Raw genomic sequence first — 10,740 nt, 5'->3', positions numbered from 1 at the left:
TAGCTGCGAAGTCCCAGATTTTGTAGGTGCATTTGCTTCCCTGGGGAGAAAGCTCCACCACCGATCTGTGTCACAGCAGGCGCAGATTAGCTGCACGTGCGAATGGAACGGCGAACAGAAGTGGAATCCGAGCCTGTGATACTCTGTATCCGCTTTTAGTCCCACAAAAGGGAGGGTATCTGAGCACGTGCAATCTGTGTTGCCAACCTTTCCCCCTCCAGCAGGACATCTATGCATTTAACAAGGAGTGGCAAGCAGAAATTCAACTGAAATTGAAGGTGCTGCCCGGGTTGAAGGGACGCACATTAGCCGAGATACCTGCAGGGACAGCAAGGTTCTCCCGGATGCTCCAGGCTTCCCCCGACCAACTCTCTACTTGTCACCCATATTTCCCTGGTGCCATGCACGCAGCCTTTCTCCTGCCTTTCATTCCGGAAACTTTCCTTTTGCTTTCTGTAAACTTTGAGCAGAACTGGGGTGTGACCTAAAGCAAAACTGCAGTCCTGTCAAGCATTTTGATTTCTGTGGAGTCCTTGGTGCTCTCTGAGCCTTGTTGTTTTCTTGAAGATGTTTCATTGCCTGACTAGGCAACATCTTCAGTGTGAAAGATGTTGCCTAGTTGGGCAATGGATCATCTGCAAGAAAACAAGGCTCAGAGAGCACCAAGGACTCCACAGTTCAATCCTGAGCTGCAAATATTCTCTTCAATTGGTATTTTGATTTCTACCAAGTTTGGGGAAGACAGTAGGACAGAAGTTTTGCTAACATAAGATTATCCTGCTGTGTGGAAGCCTTTTGGAGTGTGTGTGTGTGTTCAAACTGAACTGTACCAGTGACCAAAACTTGTTAACTTGCTGAGTTTAACTTTGAGAATCCTCCTGTATAGGAAAGATAAGTGGGAGGGGCTTTGATTGGTGGCACTGCCCAACTTTCCAGTTTTAATATCTGACCTTGCCAGGTAAGGCTGAAAGAAAACCCACCCTGGAAGTTGCTGCTAGTTACTGGTGATGAAATAAGTCTGACTTTATATTTGCACAGTATGGCTTGTTTGTGGCTTGGCATGCTGCTTGAACCGAGCCAGTATGGTTGTAAACCATGGTTTGGACCTTTGCCTTTCTGCAAACAGTGGCTTAGTCAAATAGTGCTCCATGCAGCAAGCCATGACTTAGTATGTTGGAAAACAGACCTTATAAGGCACTTCTGAATCTTCCTATGAGCATTGCTCAGGTGTGGGAGAGGAATCCCAGAGAGAGAATTGGCTAACCTTAGCTACTGGCAGAGCTGGAATTAGTCATTAATTAAACAAGCTACAGCTTAGGGACTCAGTCTGAAAGAGCCTTTCAGAATTTCTCTCTCTCTCTCTCTATTTGCTACAGTTCTATGACTTCATAAAAGTCTCCTTGAATGAAGCCTTTCTGTATGGCTCACACAACCCTCATGAACTGACGAAGGTAGGCTTTGTTTCTGCATACGTTCACACCTTCTGTTCAAAGTGGGCCCTTCCCATCCTATCACGGGTTTGTAATGCATCTTGATGGCCTTCTTGCCAAGTTCAGCCAATAGAGTTCTCTGTTAGCGCTTGCCAAATAGAGCCTCTACAGCGGTGTTTCTCAACTTTGGCAACTTTAAGACGTCTGGACTTCAACTCCCAGAATTCCCCAGCCAGCATGGGAATTCTGGGAGTTGAAGTCCAGACATCTTAAAGTTGCCAAGATTGAGAAATACCGCTCTATAGCTTTTCATAGTTAAGGCCTCACTAAGTTGATTGGTCCTTCTGCCCTGACAGTCTCCTCTGCTTATCTAATTAATTTCATATTTAGACTTCCTGTTTCAAGCAGATAAGGGCCAATACAAGGTAACAAGCTAAAATGTCCTTTGAGATGAGCTTAGTTCCTGATGACTTCATTTTATTGGCAACAAAATGGAAATGATTTATCATTGCTTTCCTATGATTTTTTTTTACTCCTGCAGCCTAGCCTAACCTAGCCTATAGCCCTGGAATTACCTGGTGGCCTCCCATCCCAATAATATCCACATCTAGCTTTTCTTTACTTTCTGAGATCAGTCAAGATTGGCTAGATGTGGCTACCTAGGTTCAACAGTTGAGAGCAAATTGAGGGGGGAAAAAAGAAGTAAGTGTTACTTCAAGCTATAATCACGGAGGGAAACTCAGGGTCAGAAATCTTAATACTTCCTGAATGAACTTGGACTAATCATTACTACTCAGCCTAGTTGGCTTTATAAATTCCAGGGAATAACAGAGTTAATCTGTTGCAACAAAATGTCAAAGGGTTAAACTAACACCACGTGCGTTTGTGAAAGTTTTGCTGCATCACAATATTGTTAGGGAAAGTCTGGACTGTCAGCTGTCCCCTGTTCCTTTTCCTAGGAATTAAATAATTTGGCTAATATTGAGTTTGTTCCTTGGAAGAGAAAGAGGAAATAAAATTTAAATAAATCATTTAGAGATTTTTTTTTAAGTATAAACCATATTTCTTTGCAGGAGAAACAACTATAGAGGAAAATAGGAGACAGAATAATAGTCTTACGTTTGGAAATTCTACATGTAAGGAATGGATAATGTAGAACATTTGTTGTTGTTTATTCGTTTAGTCACTTCCGACTCTTCGTGACTTCATGGACTAGCCCACGCCAGAACTTCCTGTCGGTCGTCAACACCCCCAGCTCCCCCAGGGACGAGTCCGTCACCTCTAGAATATCATCCATCCACCTTGCCCTTGGTCGGCCCTGTTAATGTTTTCTACTACAGATTAAAGTTACTATGGTAACTAATCATTTCGGCCGGGTGCAGAGGTTGAATTCAACTGTCCCCTTTTCGAATGTTAATTTTTGCATCTGGGGGAAAGAACTTGCTTGGACTTGTTTTAGTTTCTGTTTTCTTTCTGTGTAAGCGTGTAGCTGCTCTGAGAGTCTGCAAGAATGCAGAAGCCTTTTAAATATGTTTTGCTTTCTGTAAATAAATTATTTTTATAGAAATGCCTGGTGTGTGACTTTTCTGATCTCTCCTGGGCCAAAGGCTTTCCCAGCAATCTGCCAACAGGTTATGTGCCCAGTAAGCAGCCCAGTAAGCCCAGTAAAACCCAGAGAGAATAGAGAGATCAGCTCCACACCTCATGCACAATTTAAAGGCAAGTAGCAAAGACCTGTGAAGATTTTCTTTGGAGCCACCTGGAGATTTTCCAGCAACTGCCAGTCTACAGGACAAAGAAGCCAGCTGAGGTGACTTGCAAAAGAAGGAAGAAGCCATGGCTACCTCCCAGCCCTCAGCGATGCCTCTGGGGCGCCTATCAGAGACCAACTATTTGAATTGGGCCCTGAAGATGGAGATGTATCTTCGCAGAGAGAATCTTTGGCTGCCAATTGGTGAGCAAACCCCCCAAAATCCCAGTGCTGAATGGCTGAGACAGGATGAGTGGGCTAGAGCCACCATTATCCTGGGAATTGAGGACAATCAGCTAGTCCACATGCGAGGCATGCAGTCTGCAAAGCAACTTTGGGACGCTTTGAGAGACTAAAGGCAACAGCGGGGAGTAAAGTTACCCTGACAAAAAAGCTGTACAAAGCCTACCTTGCAGAAGGAGATAGCCTTCCTGAGCACCTGCATTATATTCAGCAGCTGTTTGTTGAGTTGCAGGAGAGAGGAATGGAATTTACACCTCTCACAAAATCCTATATCCTCCTGTCCTCACTGAATGAAACATGGGACACACTGATTTGTACCCTGGAGGCTATGCCTGAATCAGACCTCACCCCATCGTATGTTACACAGCGCTTACTCGCTGAATGGGAGAAGAGAGAGGAAAGATCCCCCCCTTCTCTTCTGGAAAGCTGCAATACCAGAAAAGAAGGGAAAAGAAGGGAAAGGAAGCTGAGGCCACAGCGCTAGCCAGCCAGTGATGCTTCACTTGTGGTTCAGCTGGACATTTGCAGAAAGACTGTACCTTGAGACCCAAGAGTAGAAAGACAGAGAAGAAGAACACAAGGGCAACACAGAAAAAGGCTCTTCAGACAACCCAAATTGCACAGGTTGCTGAGAAGGGTAATTCTGATGTATGGGTGTTAGATTCTGGGGCCAATTGTCATTTATGTAATTGTAAAAGCTCTTTTGTGTCACTGTCTAAAACTGAAAGACAAAGTGTATCTTTGGCTGATGGTCCATGACCAAAATTATGGGACAAGGTGACTTGTATTTATCCTGCTTGGGAGAAACTGTAAAAGGTCTGTTGTGTGTGTCAAATTTACAATCAAACCTTTTATCTGTGGCACAATTGGCTGCAACAGGGTATGTCATAACATTTAAGAAAAATGGTTGTGAGATACGTAAAAATGGGAAATTGTGTGCTACTGGTATGTTAAAAGACTCCTTGTACATTGTGCAAAATGCAAGGAAGCCAAGCTGCAAGGCTGCAGTTGGCAACACTCCATATCATGACCAATGTGTACACCTGATGCACAGGAGATTTGGTCATGCTAATTTCAAGTATATAGCACAAATGCCACAGCTGTGTGCTGACCTAAAGATAAAACCCTGTGACAAATACTTAGACTGTGTAGTTTGCAAAGAATGCAAAACACTAAAAGCTCCTGTGAATAAGCACAGTGACAGAGTTACAACTAGACCTTTGGAAATTGTACACTCTGACATTATTGGTCCTTTTGTTCCAAGTCTTGGACAAGCAAGGTATGCAATGACCATCATTGATGATTTCTCAAGATACACATTTATCTACATCTTAAAACATAAAGATGAAGCATTTGAGAAATTTAAAAGTTTTGTGACATGGGCAAATGGAAAATTCCCTAGGCCTGTACCTGCACTCCAGTGTGATAGAGGAAGAGAGTACCTTTCTCACAAATTCAGAAGGTTCCTAGTGGAAAAGGGGATAGAACAAATTCTTTCTAACCCTTACACCCCTCAGCAAAATGGTGTTGCTGAAAGAAAGGGCAGAACCTTGCAAAATGCGATGGAATGCATGCTAAAAGATTCACATTTGTCTTTTAAGTATTGGAGAGAGGCAATATCTACTGCCTGTTATGTACAAAACAGATTGTATAACTCTGTGATTCAGGACACTCCATTCCATTTGTTTTATGGTGTGAAACCAAAGGTAAACCATCTGAGAGTGTTTGGTAGCACTGCTTGGGTTCACATTCCAAAACAACAGAGAAGGAAAGGAGGCCCCACAACAAAGAAAGCCACCTTTGTTGGCTATGAACAAAGCCAAAGGAGCTACAGGTTCATAATGGGAGAGAAATTGATATTTAGCAAAAGCGCTTCTTTTGCTGAACGAAACTGGGGGAGACTAAACTCTAGCTCTCCAGTTGATCTGACCACCACAAGAGAACAGCAAGGACTTGCTGATAGTGATCTTTTGCCTGATGAGGACATTAAACCAGAAAAGCAAACTGAAGATCTGTCTGATGAGACAGATGCTTCTCAGGAAAGTGATAGGAGTCAAAATTTAAGCCCTGTATTACCTCATAGATCTCAGAGAAGTAACAAAGGCGTTCCTCCATCACGTTTTCAGGCTGAAACAGTAAAGGCTTTTCACATATTCACAGAACCTGAGTCCTTAGAACAAGTGAATGCTTTACCACCTGAGATTGCACAAAATTGGCATTCTGCCATGCAACAGGAGTTAGCATCCTTGAAAGAAAATAAAACATGGAAACTGGTAAATCTACCTCCCAATGAACGCTGTCTGGGTTGTAGGTGGGTTTTCAAACTAAAAAGAGATGCTGATGGAAACATCCAAAAATATAAAGTGAGGTTGGTTGCAAAAGGGTTCACTCAAAGGAAAGATTTAGACTTTGACAAGACTTTTGCACCGGTTACTAAAGGTGAATCAATTAGATTACTGTTAAAAATTGCTGCACTCAAAGGAATCTCAGTTCATCACTATGACATTCAAACTGCATTTCTATATAGTGATTTAGACCACAAATTATACATGCAGCAGCCCCCTGGCTATGAAAAAGGGGAGAATCTAGTCTGTGAACTGCAAAAGTCAATCTATGGGTTAAAACAAGCTGCTAGATCCTGGAACCAAAAATTAGATGAAAAACTGCAGAATTTTGGTTTTGAAAAAGGAAAAGCAGATCCATGTGTATATATGAAGAAAGACAAACAAGGCTGTATGTATCTGTGCATTTATGTTGATGATTTGCTGCTGTTCACATCAACAGAAAAACAAAGGCTTGATTTTGAAGCCTGCATGAAAAGCCATTTCACGTTAAAAAGCCTTGGAAATATAACAAATAACCTAGGTTTGGAAAAACGCAGGGAGAAGGATGGTAGCTTTCTGTTAAACCAAAGGGGATATAATGTTAAAATAATGTGAATGGGAAGACATACAGAGTTGTCAAAGTAAATTGGTTTGCATCTTATTCTGTAGTATAAAAAGGGGAGTGTTAATGTTTTCTACTACAGATTAAAGTTACTATGGTAACTAATTTTGGCTGGGTGCAGAGGTTGAATTCAACTGTCCCCTTTTCGAATGTTAATTTTTGCACCTGGGGGGAAAGAACTTGCTTGGACTTGTTTTAGTTTCTGTTTCCTTTCTGTGTAAGCATGTAGCTGCTCTGAGAGTCTGCAAGAATGCAGAAGCCTTTTAAATATGTTTTGCTTTCTGTAAATAAATTATTTTTATAGAAATGCCTGGTGTGTGACTTTTCTGATCTCTCCTGGGCCAAAGGCTTTCCCAGCAATCTGCCAACAGGCCCCTCTTCCTTTTGCCCTCCACTCTCCCTAGCATCAGCATCTTCTCCAGGGTGTCCTGTCTTCTCATTATGTGGCCAAAGTATTTCAGTTGTGCCTTTAATACCATTCCCTCAAGTGAGCAGTCTGGCTTTATTTCCTGGAGGATGGACTGGTTGGATCTTCTTGCAGTCCAAGGCACTCTCAGAATTTTCCTCCAACACCACAGTTCCAAAGCATCGATCTTCCTTCTCTCAGCCTTCCTTATGGTCCAGCTCTCGCAGCCATATGTTACCACAGGGAACACCATTGCTTTAACTATATGGACCTTTGTTGTCAGTGTGATGTCTCTGCTCTGAACTATTTTATCAAGATTTGTCATTGCTCTTCTCCCAAGGATTAAGCGTCTTCTGATTTCCTGACTGCAGTCAGCATCTGCAGTAATCTTCGCACCTAGAAATACAAAGTCTTTCACTGTCATGAGTAAGGATGGCGAGCAGGGGGCTCCCATCCAGACTGTTAAGCGCATGCGTAGCACTGAGGAATTGGTCAGCCATTCAAAGAGACACAGATCGGGACCGCCTTAACCTTTGGGGTTTATATGTCTGGGTTTTTCCCACGCTTCTTCAGTTTGTTAGGATTCCTGTTATGTACTAGCAATAAACATTAGAGACCAGTTCCTTGTCTCAGCGTGTTTCCTGGCTGTTAGGACATCAATCCTAACAAACTCCTCCTCCCATCGAAAGAGGGAGGAACAAGAAATTAAGGAGAGACGTTTGGAAATGTCTTCAGAAAACCAAGAAATGCGGCTCGCCATCCAACAATTGGCAGCAGCCCTGCAACAACACCAACAACAAGTAGATCTCCAAATCAACACATTACAAGCTGCCATGCTACAGCAATTACAACAACCAGTTCCGATTAACCCACAACCGGCGCCAGCAGCAGCAGCAGCAACAGGACCCATATGCCAGGGCCAGGATGGATGACCTCCAGAGGGCCCCGCAAGACACTGCCTCCCCATTCAATGTGGAGGCAGGAATCCTCTGGCATAGTGGGCGATTGTATATTCCCCCTTCATTGAGGGAAGAAGTACTGAGACTGTGTCATGACCACCAAACAGAGGGCCACGGAGGCATTTTCAAAACTCTCCATAGAGCTCTGAGAGACTACTGGTGGCCTAAGATGGTTGCAGACATTAAGGGGTACGTTGCTTCTTGTCACACCTGCAGACGAGCCAAGCCTCTCCCAGGGAAGCCCACAGGACTCTTGCAACCCCTACCCACCCCTAGTCAGCCTTGGGATACTATCTCCATGGATTTCATCACTGATTTACCCCCGGTCCAGGGGCTGACTTCCATACTGGTGGTGGTGGACCTTTTCACAAAGATGGCACATTTTATTCCTTGCAAGGGCCTCCCATCTGCACCAGCCACAGCGCAGTTGTTCATGGACCACGTTTTTAGGTATAGAGGCATGGTGAATCACTTGGTGAGTGACAGAGGCCCACAGTTCACTTCCAGGTTCTGGAGGGCCCTTTTCCAGTCATTAGGGGTCCAGATCCACCTGTTATCAGCGCATCATCCTGCCAGTAATGGGCAAGCCGAGAAAATTAACCAGTGGTTACAGCAGTATCTCAGGTGTTACACCACTTATCGTCAAGACAATTGGCCAGCCCTGCTGCCCATGGCAGAATTTACATATAATAATTCTGTACAGTCCTCTACCAAGATGTCCCCTTTCCAGGCACTCTACGGGGTTAACCCTCGGGTGTTGCCCACCTCCTCCCAGCAGGGAACTGTTCCAGCCGCGGCTGATTTTCTTAAAGAGCAACAAGCCGCACAGGAGTTGTTAAAGGAGCAGCTGAACAGGGCAAAGAGTGCTTACAAGAGGGCGGCAGATGCTCACAGACAGGAAGGGCCAGCGATTGCAGTAGGAGACAAAGTGTGGCTCTCTACCAAGTTTTTGATCTCTACCAGACCCTCCAAGAAGTTGGACTCTAAGTTTGTGGGCCCTTTCACTGTGGCGCAGCAGATAAATCCAGTGGCTTATCGTTTACAGCTCCCAGCATCCATGAAAGTCCACCCAGTGTTTCACAGAGCCTTGCTAGCCAAAGACCCTCCCCCAAGTGCCTTGCGATCGCAACTGCCCCCCCCCCACCTCCAGTAATTGTGGAGGGAGAGGAGGAGTACGAAGTTGAGGAAATTCTGGACTCTAGGAGGAGGGGAAGGGGCATCCAATATTTCATACACTGGAAAGGGTACCCTGAGGAAGAGTGCACGTGGGAGAATGCCAGAGATGTGCATGCACCAGCACTGGTTCATCGTTTTCATCAGCTTTTCCCTCACAAACCCAAGCCTTGCACTCTACCAGAGATTCCTCTTTCGGCTGAGCAGGCCGAAGAAGCCCAAGCAGAAGAGTTCGTGAGTGTGCACCTCCCCTCCCCCCCCTCCCCGCCTGAAGCCTTCACTCCAGTTACAGAGGAGGTTGGGGAGCCGCAGCCCTCCACCTCGGGCTTGCATTTCCCAGGGGGGAGGGGGGATGACTTTTCTAATTATCTAGATGTTTTCCAGCAGCAGCCACCTGGCCCAGAAGCATTATCAGACCTGGAGAGCAGCACTGATTCGTCCGTGGAGGAGTTTTCCTTTGAAGACTTTCCATCATTGCCCAGTTCCCATGGGACCTTAGAAGCAGACGGCACATCTTATCAAGACTCTGGAGGGGAGGGGGCTGAAATGGAATGTGAATCTGGAGGGGAGGGTGATGTCATGAGTAAGGATGGCGAGCAGGGGGCTCCCATCCAGACTGTTAAGCGCATGCGTAGCACTGAGGAATTGGTCAGCCATTCAAAGAGACACAGATCGGGACCGCCTTAACCTTTGGGGTTTATATGTCTGGGTTTTTCCCACACTTCTTCAGTTTGTTAGGATTCCTGTTATGTACTAGCAATAAACATTAGAGACCAGTTCCTTGTCTCAGCGTGTTTCCTGGCTGTTAGGACATTCACTGCTTCTACATTTTCTCCCTCTATTTGCCAGTTATCAATCAGGCTGGTTGCCATAATCTTGGTTTTTTTGAGGTTTAGCTGCAGGCCAGCTTTTGCACTTTCTTCTTTCACCTTCATCATAAGGCTCCTCAGTTCCCCTTCGCTGTCAGCCATCAAAGTGGTATCATCTGCATATCTGAGATTGTTAATGTTTCTTCCAGCGATTTTAACTCCAGCCTTGGATTCCTCAAGGCCAGCTTGTCGCATGATGTGTTCTGCATACAAGTTGAATAGGTAGGGTGAGAGTATACAGCCCTGCCGTACTCCTTTCCCAATCTTAAACCAGTCCGTTGTTCCCTGGTCTGTTCTTACTGTTGCTACTTGGTCGTTATACAGATTCTTCAGGAGGCATACAAGATGACTTGGTATCCCCATACCACTAAGAACTTGCCACAATTTGTTATGGTCCACACAGTCAAAGGCTTTAGAATAGTCAATAAAACAGAAATAGATGTTTTTCGGAAACTCCCTGGCTTTTTCCATTATCCAGCGGATATTGGCAATTTGGTCCCTAGTTCCTCTGCCTTTTCTAAACCCAGCTTGTACATCTGGCAATTCTCGCTCCATGAATTGCTGAAGTCTACCTTGCAGGATCTTGAGCATTACCTTACTGGCATGTGAAATGAGTGCCACTGTTCGATAGTTTGAACATTCTTTAGTGTTTCCCTTTTTTGGTATGGGGATATAAGTTGATTTTTTCCAATCGGATGGCCATTCTTGTGTTTTCCAAATTTGCTGGCATATAGCATGCGTTACCTTGACAGCATCATCTTGCAAGATTTTGAACAGTTCAGCTGGGATGCCGTCGTCTCCTGCTGCCTTGTTATTAGCAATGCTTCTTAAGGCCCATTCAACCTCACTCTTCAGGATGTCTGGCTCTAGCTCACTGACCACACCGTCAAAGCTATCCCCGATATTGTTATCCTTCCTATACAGGTCTTCTGTATATTCTTGCCACCTTTTCTTGATCTCTTCT

The sequence above is a fragment of the Candoia aspera genome, chromosome 2 (genome assembly GCF_035149785.1).
Source record: "Candoia aspera isolate rCanAsp1 chromosome 2, rCanAsp1.hap2, whole genome shotgun sequence".
NCBI lineage: Eukaryota > Metazoa > Chordata > Lepidosauria > Squamata > Boidae > Candoia > Candoia aspera.
This window is presented reverse-complemented; position numbering follows the sequence as displayed.